At 38.3% G+C, this 9,588-nt stretch overlaps 1 pseudogene; it reads right to left on the bottom strand.

Annotated features, from left to right (window-relative positions):
• Positions 1-8,011: 8,011 nt before the first annotated feature.
• LOC125403081 (olfactory receptor 1468-like) lies at positions 8,012-8,952 on the bottom strand (annotated as a pseudogene).
• Between the last annotated feature and the right edge of the window lie 636 nt (positions 8,953-9,588).

The raw sequence follows: 9,588 nt of genomic DNA, 5'->3' as shown, positions 1-9,588 counted from the left end.
AGCCCCATTTTTTAATTGGGTTAACTAGCATTTTAAAGTCTAGTTTCTTGAGTTCTTTATACATTTTGTAGATCAGACCTTTGTCTGTTGCAGGGTTGGTGAAGATCGACTCCCAATCAGTTGGTTGCCTTTTTGTCTAACTGATAGTGTTCTTTGCTTTACAGAAGCTTCTAAGTTTTAGGAGGTCCCATTTATTCAATGTTGCCCTTATTGTCTGTGCTACTGAGGTTATATGTAGGAAGTGTTCTCCTGTGTCCATATGTTGTAGACTACTTCCCACTTTCTCTTCTATCAGGTTCAGTGTGTTCAGATTGATATTGAGGTCTTTAATCCATTTGCACTTGAGTTTTGTGCATGGTGATAGATATGGATCTATTTTTATTCTTATACAGGTTGAAATCCAGTTATGCCAGCACCATTTGTTAAAGATGTTTTCCTTCTTCCATTGTATACCATTAGCTCCCTTGTCAAAAATCCTGTGTTCATAGGTTTGTGGGATAATATCTGGGTCTTCTATTTGATTCCATTGGTCGACCTCTCTATTTTTATGCCAGTACCAAGCTGTTTTTATTACTGTAGCTCTGTAATATAGTTTGAAGTCAGGAGGGCTACTGATTATTTTGAGTTGATCTTGTAACCTGCCACTTCACTGAAGTTATTTATCAGCTGTAGGAGTTCTTTAGTAGAGGTTTTGGGGTCACTAATGTACACTATCATATCATTTGCAAATAATGAAAGTTTGACTTCTTCCTTTCTGATTCGAATCCCCTTGATCTTTTTATGTGCCTTGTTGCTATTGCTAGAACTTAAAGAACCATGTTGAAGAGATATGGTGAGAGTAGACAACCTTCTCTTGTTCCTGAGTTTGGTGGAATGGCTTTGAGTTTCTCTCCATTTAATTTGATATTAGCTGTTGACTTGCTATATATTGCTTTTATTATATTTAGGCATGATCCTTGTATCCCTAACCTCTCCAAAACCTTTATCATAAAGGGGTGTTGAATTTTGTCAAATGCTTTTTCAGCATCTAATGAAATGATCATATGGTTTTTTCCTTCAGTTTATTTATGTGATGGATTATGTTGATAGATTTTCATATGTTGAACCAGCCCTGCATCTCAGGGATGAAGCCTACTTGATTGTAATGGATAATTTTTAATGTGTTCTTGGATTTGGTTTGCCAGTATTTTATTGAGAATTTTTGCATCGATGTTCATGAGTGAGATTGGCCTGTAATTCTCTTTCTTGGTTGGGTCTTTGTGTGGTTTTTGAAACAGGGTGACTGTAGATTCATAAAAAGAGTTTGGCAATTACTTTTCTGATTCTATTAAGTTCTATTAAGTGAAACACATTAAGGAGTATAGGTATCAGCTCTTCTTGGAAGTTCTGATAAAATTCTGATAAAACCATCAGGTCCTGGGCTTTTTTTGGTTGGGAGGTTTTTTTTTTTATGATAGCTTCTATTTCCTCAGGACTTATAGGTCTATTGAAATTGTTCACCTGGTCTTTCTTTAATTTTGGTAAATGGTACTTATCTAAAAACAAGTCCATTTCTTTTACATTTTATAACTTTGTGGCATATAAGCTTTTGTACTAAGACCTACTGATTCTCTGAATTTCCTCCATGTCTGTTATGTCCCCCTTTTCATTTCTGATCTTGTTAATTTGCCTGTTCTCTTTCTGCCTTTTGATTTGTTTGGATAAAGGTTTGTCAATCTTGTTGACTTTATCAAAGAACCAGCTCTTTGTTTCATTGATTCTTTGGATTGTTTTCTGTGTTTCTATTTTGTTGATTTAAGCCCTTAGTTTGATTATTTCCAGTCTTCTACTGCTCCTGGGTCAACCTGCTTCTTTTTTTTTCTAGAGCTTTCAGATGTGCTGTTAAGTCTCTAATGTGAGCTTTCTCTGTTTGGTTAATGTGGGCACTTAGAGCTATGAACTGTCCTTTTAGCACTGCTTTCATAGTGTCCCATAGGTTTGTGTATATTGTGTCTTTATTTTTGTTGAATTCAAGAAAAACTTTAATTTCTTTCTTTATTTCTTTCCAGGGGTGGTTCAGTAGTTGACTGTTCAGCTTCCATGAGTTTGTAGGCTTTCTGGGGGTAGAATTATTGTTAAATTCTAACTTTATTCCATGATGATCTGATAAGACACAGGAGGTTATTAATATGTTTTGTATCTGTGGAAGTGGAAGTTTGCTTTGTTACTGAGTATGTGGTCAATTTTCGAGAAGGTTCCATGAGATGCTGAGAAGAAGGTATATTCTTTCTTATTTGGATGGAATGTTCTATAGATATCTGTTAAGTCCATTTGATTCATTACCTCCATTAATTCTCTTATTTCTCTGTTAGGTTTCTGTCTGATTGACATGTCCATTGGTGAGAGAGGAGTGTTGAAGTCTCCTACTTTTAGTGTATGTGGTTTGATGTGTGCCTTGAGTTTCAGTAATGTTTCTTTTACATACGTGGGTGCTTTTATATTAGGGGCATAGATATTCAGAATTGAGACTTCATCCTGATGAATTGTTCCCTTTATGAGTATAAAATGTCCATCTCCATCTCTTCTGATTGATTTTAGTTTGAAGTCAATTTTGTTAGAAATTAGTATGGCCACACCCACTTGTTTCTTAGGTCCATTTGCTTGAAAAACTTTTTCCCAACCCTTTACTCTGAGTAGATGTCTCTCTTTGTGGTTGAGGTGTGTTTCTTGTAAACAGCAGAATGTTCGATCCTGTTTTTGTATCCAATCTCTTAGCCTGTACCTTTGTATAGGTGAATTGAGTCCATTGATATTAATTGATAATACTGACCAGTGGTTGTTAACTCCGATTTTTTTAGTTGTTGTTAGTAGAGTTTGTCTGTTTCCCTTCTTTGAGTTGTGCTTGTGAAGGATCGCTAGACGTCTGAGTTATTGTGGGCATTATTGGATTCCTTGGGTTGTGATTTTCCTTCTATTACTTTCTGTAAGCCTGGATTTGTGGCCATGTATTGTTTAAATTTGTTTTTATTCTGGAATAGTTTGTTTTTTCCATTGATAGTGAACGAAAGCTTAGCTGGATATAGTAGTCTGGGCTTGCATCCATGGCCTCTTAGTTTCTGCAGTATATCTATCCAGGACCTTCTGGCTTTCATGGTTTCCAGAGAAGTCAGGTGTAAGTCTGATAGGTTTACCTTTATAAGTTACTTGACCTTTTTCCTTTGAAGCTCTTAATATTCTTTCTTTAATCTGTATGTTTTGTGTTTTGATTATTATATGGTGAGGGGTTGGTTTCTTTTTTGATCCAGTCTATTCAGTGTTCTCTATGCTTCTTGGACCTTCATAGGAATATCCTTCTTTAGGTTGGAAAAGTTTTCTTCTATAATTTTGTTGAATATATTTTCTGGATGTTGAGCTGTAATTCTTCTCTTTCTTCTACCCCTATTATTCTTAGGTTTGGTCTTTTTATTGTGTCCCAGATTTCCTGGATATTTTGTGATGAAAATTTGTTGATTTGCTGTTTTCCTTGATCAGTGCGTTTATTTTCTCTATGGTGTCTTCAGCATCTGAGATTCTTTCTTCATCTCTTGTATTCTGTTGGTTATGCTTGTCTCTGTTGTCTCTGATCATTTACCTAGATTTTCCTTATCTAGCTGGCCCTCAGTTTGTGTTTTCTTCATTGTCTCCATTTCAGTTTTCAAGTCTTGAACTGTTTCCTTTATCTATTTGGTTGTTTTTTCTTGTTTTCCTAAGGTATCTTTTACGGATTTACTCATTTCTTCAAACTTTTTGTTATTCTTCTCATCCATTTTTTTAAGGGAGTTTTTCACCTTCCCGTTAAGGGACTCTATCACTTTCATAATGTCAATTTTTTTCTACTTCTTCTGGATAAGAGTGTTTAAGTCCTCCTGTTGTAAGCTCGCTAGGTTCTGGTGTTTTCATGTTGCTTTTCAGATTGTTGGAGGAATTCTTGCATTGGCGGCTGCCCATCTCTTCCTTCAAATGCTCTCCGATGGATCTTCTGGTCCAGACTCAGATCCCCTTGCTGGTCAGGGACCTTGCAGACAAAAGGCCTACCTTGCTGTAGGCAGGCTATTGAAACAAAGGAACTTCCAGCTGGTTGCACTCACCACTCTGTCCCAGAGCTCAAACAGGTTGAGCTGGAGGATCTTATGGCCCCCAAAGAAGGGAGGAAGAAGGGAGGGGGAGCCTGGGCCCAAGCTGAGGTGGGATAGGAAGAGAGAGGCAGTAATGGGAGAGAAGCCCCTGCAGACTGGCCCGGAAATTTAAGGGTTTGAGGAATGTCTGGGCTCAGATTCCTGGGCTTCTGCCACAGGTCAGCAACACACTCACCCCTCCAATGGATCTTCTGGTACAGACTCAGGTCCCCTGGCCACTTTTTCTAGTCAGACAATGTTCCCAGTGGTGGGATTTTATTACATTTGCTTGAGTTGTTAACCTAAGAATCCCCATAGAGATCCCCAAACAACTCAGACTGAGACTAGGACAGATTTAACTCTCTGATAACTTATAACAGAGTCCCAATGCACGAGACAGCATACACATAGTTAACTGAACATGGAGAGGTTGAGTTAGTCTGGGCTTAGAGCTTTCACCCCTACATCTCAGTCTCTTTGGAAAAGGAAGGAAGGTACTCTTCAGGCTTAGGAAAGTGAAGCCTGGATACCAACCCAACCACAAAACCCTCTGCTACAATCTGTCCTACCTGTATGGTGTGCTGTCAGTGGTGGTCCAGAACTTGTGGAAGTTTAAGGCAATCAAAGTTTGGTTTAACTTTAGGCCTACTCCACAACAGAATGCCCATGCCCTACCCTGACTGAATGGCTAGAAGCCAGGGACTAAATAGCCAAGAAAACTAGGGTACACCCAATCACCACTAGCTAAGCATCAATTAAATAATTCCTAACGATACATCACTATACTTAGAAATCAATACCCTGTCCAGTTGTAAATAGAGAAGTTTCATTTGGAAGGAGATTGGAAAAGCTGCACAGATTGAAAGACATTCTGGAGAGAGGGGGTGAAGATATATATATATAGAGAGAGTCTAAACTGAAGATCTTCATCAGTTTTCTCTACTCAAATATTAGAGAACCCTGTGTAATGAGTGTTTAGGAAAGATTGGAGGAGTCAAAGGTCTGGAGGATACCAGAAAAAGAGAACCTATTGAATCAACTAATCAGGGATCACAGAAACTGAAATTGCAAGCACAGGGCCTGAATGGGTCTGTACCAAGTCCTCTCCAAATATATTAAGGCTGTTGGTTTGGTGTTTTTGTGGGACTCCAAACAGGGATTTATCTCTAACTATTTTGCCTCCTCATGGACTTTTTCCTTCTATTGGGTTGCTTTTTCTATCCTCAATATGAGTGCTTTCACCTTCTCTTACTGTGTCTTCTTTCATCACAACTGGTTGCTTTCTCTTGGAGACCCACATTTTTATGATGAGGAAATGAAGACAGAATGCATCTGTGGAGGAATGGCTGAGTTAAGGATAGTGGATAAAAGGAAACTGTGGTTTGGATGTGTATTATGAGAAAATTTATTTTTATTTCTTTTTAATTTTTATTAATTTATTCTTTCATGTATTAGATTCTGACAATAGGTTTTTTCTCCCTTCTCTCTAGCCAGACCCTTCTCCTGCTCCACTCTTCATTTCTCTCTCCTATTTTCTGTTCAGAAAAGTGTAGGACACCCACAGATATCAACCTAACAAGGCATGCCATGTTTCAATAAGTCTAGATAATGCCTCTCAAATTAAGGCTGGATGATGCAATCCAGCAGGAGGATAATGGTTCCAAAGTACTCAAAAGCTTCAGAAACAACAGCCCCCACTAACTCTGTTATGAGTCCCATAAAACATCAAGTTACTCAACTATGATATATATGCATAGGGCCTAGGTTAGACCCATGCAGATTCCCTGGTTGTCATTTAGTTGCAGTGAGACACTATGGGCCCAGGTTAGTTGAATCTGTGCGTCTTCTTGTTATGTCTTTGAATCTCATGACTCCCACAATTCCTCTTCCCCTTCTTTCACAGGATTTGCCCCTCATCCAAAGAATGGATAAAGAAAAAGTGGAACATTCGTACAACAGAGTACTATGTAGAAATAAAAAATAACATTATGAAATATGTAGGTATATTTTGCATGGATTCTAATTGTTCTTAATGATTAAAAGCCCAGATTCAGATATCACGGTAAACATAGAAAGATCAGAGAAGTAAAAGAAGTTAGCCACTAGAGAGAGATTTTACATTTATCTAATCCTCAGACCAAAGTAGGCAAGATGTTTCCAAAATCTTCAGACTGAATGAAATGCGTCCTTTCTCCTCCTGCCTTATATTTCCTTCTCTGCTCAGCCATATTCATTTCTGTCTCCACCTTCTTATTGCTGGAATTAAAGGTGTGTGACTCCCAAGTATTGGGATTAAAGCTGTTAGCGACCTGACTCTGTTTCTTTTTGAGACTCAATCAACCAAGTGAAGCCCAGAGTTGCCTTGAACTCACAGAGATTCATTTGCCTTTGCCTCCTGAGATCTGAGATTAAAGGTGCATGCCTCCAATTCCTGGCCTCTATGGCTAGCTAGTAGTTTAGCTCTGTACTCTAATCTTATGGCAAACTTTATTTGTTATATCACAAACAAAATATCACCACAGGCAGATGGGTAATACTAGAAAAAAATCAACTATGCAAGGTAACCTAGACCCAGAATGACAAACAAGGTACATACTCACATGTACATAGATATTAACTGTGTCTTAGTGTTTCTATTGCTGTGAAGAAACACCATGATCACAGCAACCCTTATGAAAGAAAACATCTAATTAGGGCAGCATACACTTTCAGAATTTTAGTTCATTAAGCTCATGGTGGGTTATGGCAGCTTTCAGGCAGACGTGCTGCTTGAAAAGAAGGTGAGATAGATTCATCTTGATCAGCAGATCAAGAACTGTAACATTGGGCAAAGCTTGAAAATAGGAGACCCAACAATGCCACACTTCTCTCAACATGGACACACCTACTCTAACAAGTATATGCATCCTATTAGTGCCATTCTCTCTAGGGTCCAATTTCTTTCAAACTAGTCCAAACTGTCAAGTAAAGGATAATCATGCTACAATACAGAGATGCAGAGAAGCCAAGTTACAAGGATGGCTCAAGAGGAGATGCATGAATCTCCTGAGGAAGGGGAAATATAATAGATATTGAGGATGAACTGGGTGAAGGCAGGGATGTGAAAAGGCAGGATCAGGTAGGAGAAGTATGGAGGGAGAGTGTAATGGGAGGAACAACTGAAACTTGGGGCAATTCAGTGCTAGGGAAGAAACACAGTGCAATGTAAACTCCATGGAATCAGTTAGGGAGATGCTACCTAAGACTCCAGGCAAGCCTTATAGTGGAGGGAATGAAGCACTAACCCAACTGCAAATTTTTTGATTTATATTTTTTTTCTGCCAACAAGATGTGCTACAATAAAAGAGGTACAGAATAAATGGGAGTGACCAATTAACAGGTCCTATGTGAGACCCATGTCTTAAGAGGGAGAATACCCCTGACATTGCCTGAAGTAAGAGAAGTCTAATGTCCTGAAGACTTATTATAGAACCAAACAAGTCAGAAAAAAGGAAATAAAATTATGCCTAATACATCAGTTAGACTCCTTCAAACAACTGTTGAAAATAGAAAAAGACCCACAGCTAAACATTAGGGAGAATTCATTGAAGAATTTGTTTTCAATTTAAAAAGGCATTTGAGTAATAAAAATCGATTCAAAAGTGGCTCTTATCTAATGCTTTTTCTAGACTCACACTTGCAAGGCAGTGGATGATGTCACTCATTCACCAAGGTCTCCTTCCCTAACTGAACTACTATGCAAAGCCTCTTTTTGCAAATGAAATAATTATAGAGTATGGTCTTTTGTGTGTCCCAATTGTTATAATTGTACTATAATTTTCAATATTGGTATCAATATATTTGCAAGACGAAATTAAGTAAAATTTCCAGTGTTGTCATTAAAAGGTGATTTTCTTCTTGCAAAGGATTCTTATCAGGGCCTCTTTCATATCTCTGTTCCTCAGGCTGTAGATGAAGGGGTTCAGCATGGGAGTCACCACTGTGTACATCATGGCTAAGACAGTCTCCTTCACAGTCGAGTTGTTAGCTGATGAACAGAAGTAGACACCAATAATTGTCCCATAGAACAGTGAGACCACAGACAGGTGGGAGCCACAGGTGGAGAAGACCTTGTGGATAACCCGAGCAGATGAAACATTTAGGATGGAGCAGACAATTTGTACATAGGACACAATGATGAGTGAGAATGGGATGACAATAACGGGACCTCCCAAGATAAATATCATTAGTTCATTGATAAAATGTCAGAGCAGGACAACTTGAGCAGGGCAGATATGTCACAGAAAAACTGGGGGATCATGTTGTCCTCACAGAAAGACAATCTAGCCAAGAGTAGGGTGTGTAACATAGAATATAATACGTTAAATACCCAGGACATTGCTACCATACACACACAGAGTTTGGGACTCATGATGCTGGAGTAATGAAGGGGGAAGCAGATGGCCACATAGCGGTCGTAGGCCATGACCATAAGAAGGAAGTTTTCCATGTTTCCAAAAACCATGAAAAAGTACATTTGTGTCAGACAACCCACATAGGAGATGGATGGATCCTGGCTCTGCATATTCGTCAGCAACTTTGGCATTGTGACAGAGGAAAAACAGAGGTCAGAGAAGGACAAATTACTGAGAAAGAAGTACATAGGTGTGTGGAGATGGGAGTCCAGTAGAATGAGTGTGATGATGATGAGATTCCCCATGATGGTGGTGAGGTACATGGCCAGGAACAGGACATAGAACAGTGGATGATGCTCTGGGGGAATGGGCAGATCCCGGAGGATGAAAACAAAGATGACAGTTTGGTTTTTCATTATCATACGTATTACCCAGTATCCTAAGAAGAAAATATGAGTATCCTTTCAAATAAAAAAATGAATATATATTTTGGATATATTTATACAAAAAGAGATCTGACAATGATTACAGTGACTATATCCTCAAACTCCAAATGTCAGTAATCATTACAATCATTAATGATTTTTTCCAGCCTCTTCTTAAGCTGATTCTATCTCCCATCCTTTTCAACAGAGATCTATGCATTTTATACTGAATGTCAGATGAACTAATATTTCTGTCTCCTACTGCCTGCTCAACTGTTGTTATCCATTTGTAATTTGCTGTATCTTATTTCGTATGTTGATGCTATTTAAAAATTTGATAAACTTTGTGCTTGTAATTTTATATGTTTCAAGAAAAACACACATACTCTAGTGTCTTAGATTACCATTTAAAATCAGATGTGTATGTCTTGTAACACACAGATTTCTGCTTTGCTATTCACTAACAATCTTCTTGCCACTGCATGTATGATAGGCATAAGGAGCTCAAAAGTCACAAGAAAAAATCATGTCTTCATTCTGTTGTCCTCCAAAGCATTCCTCAACCTCCTACCTCTCCAGTCTCTCACTGGATAGTTAAAGAAATTCTAGTTTGTGTCAGAAATCTCTTAATTTGAC

This window comes from Myodes glareolus, chromosome 9 (assembly GCF_982192425.1).
Source record: "Myodes glareolus chromosome 9, mMyoGla1.1, whole genome shotgun sequence".
Taxonomy (NCBI): domain Eukaryota; kingdom Metazoa; phylum Chordata; class Mammalia; order Rodentia; family Cricetidae; genus Myodes; species Myodes glareolus.
This window is presented reverse-complemented; position numbering and strand designations above follow the sequence as displayed.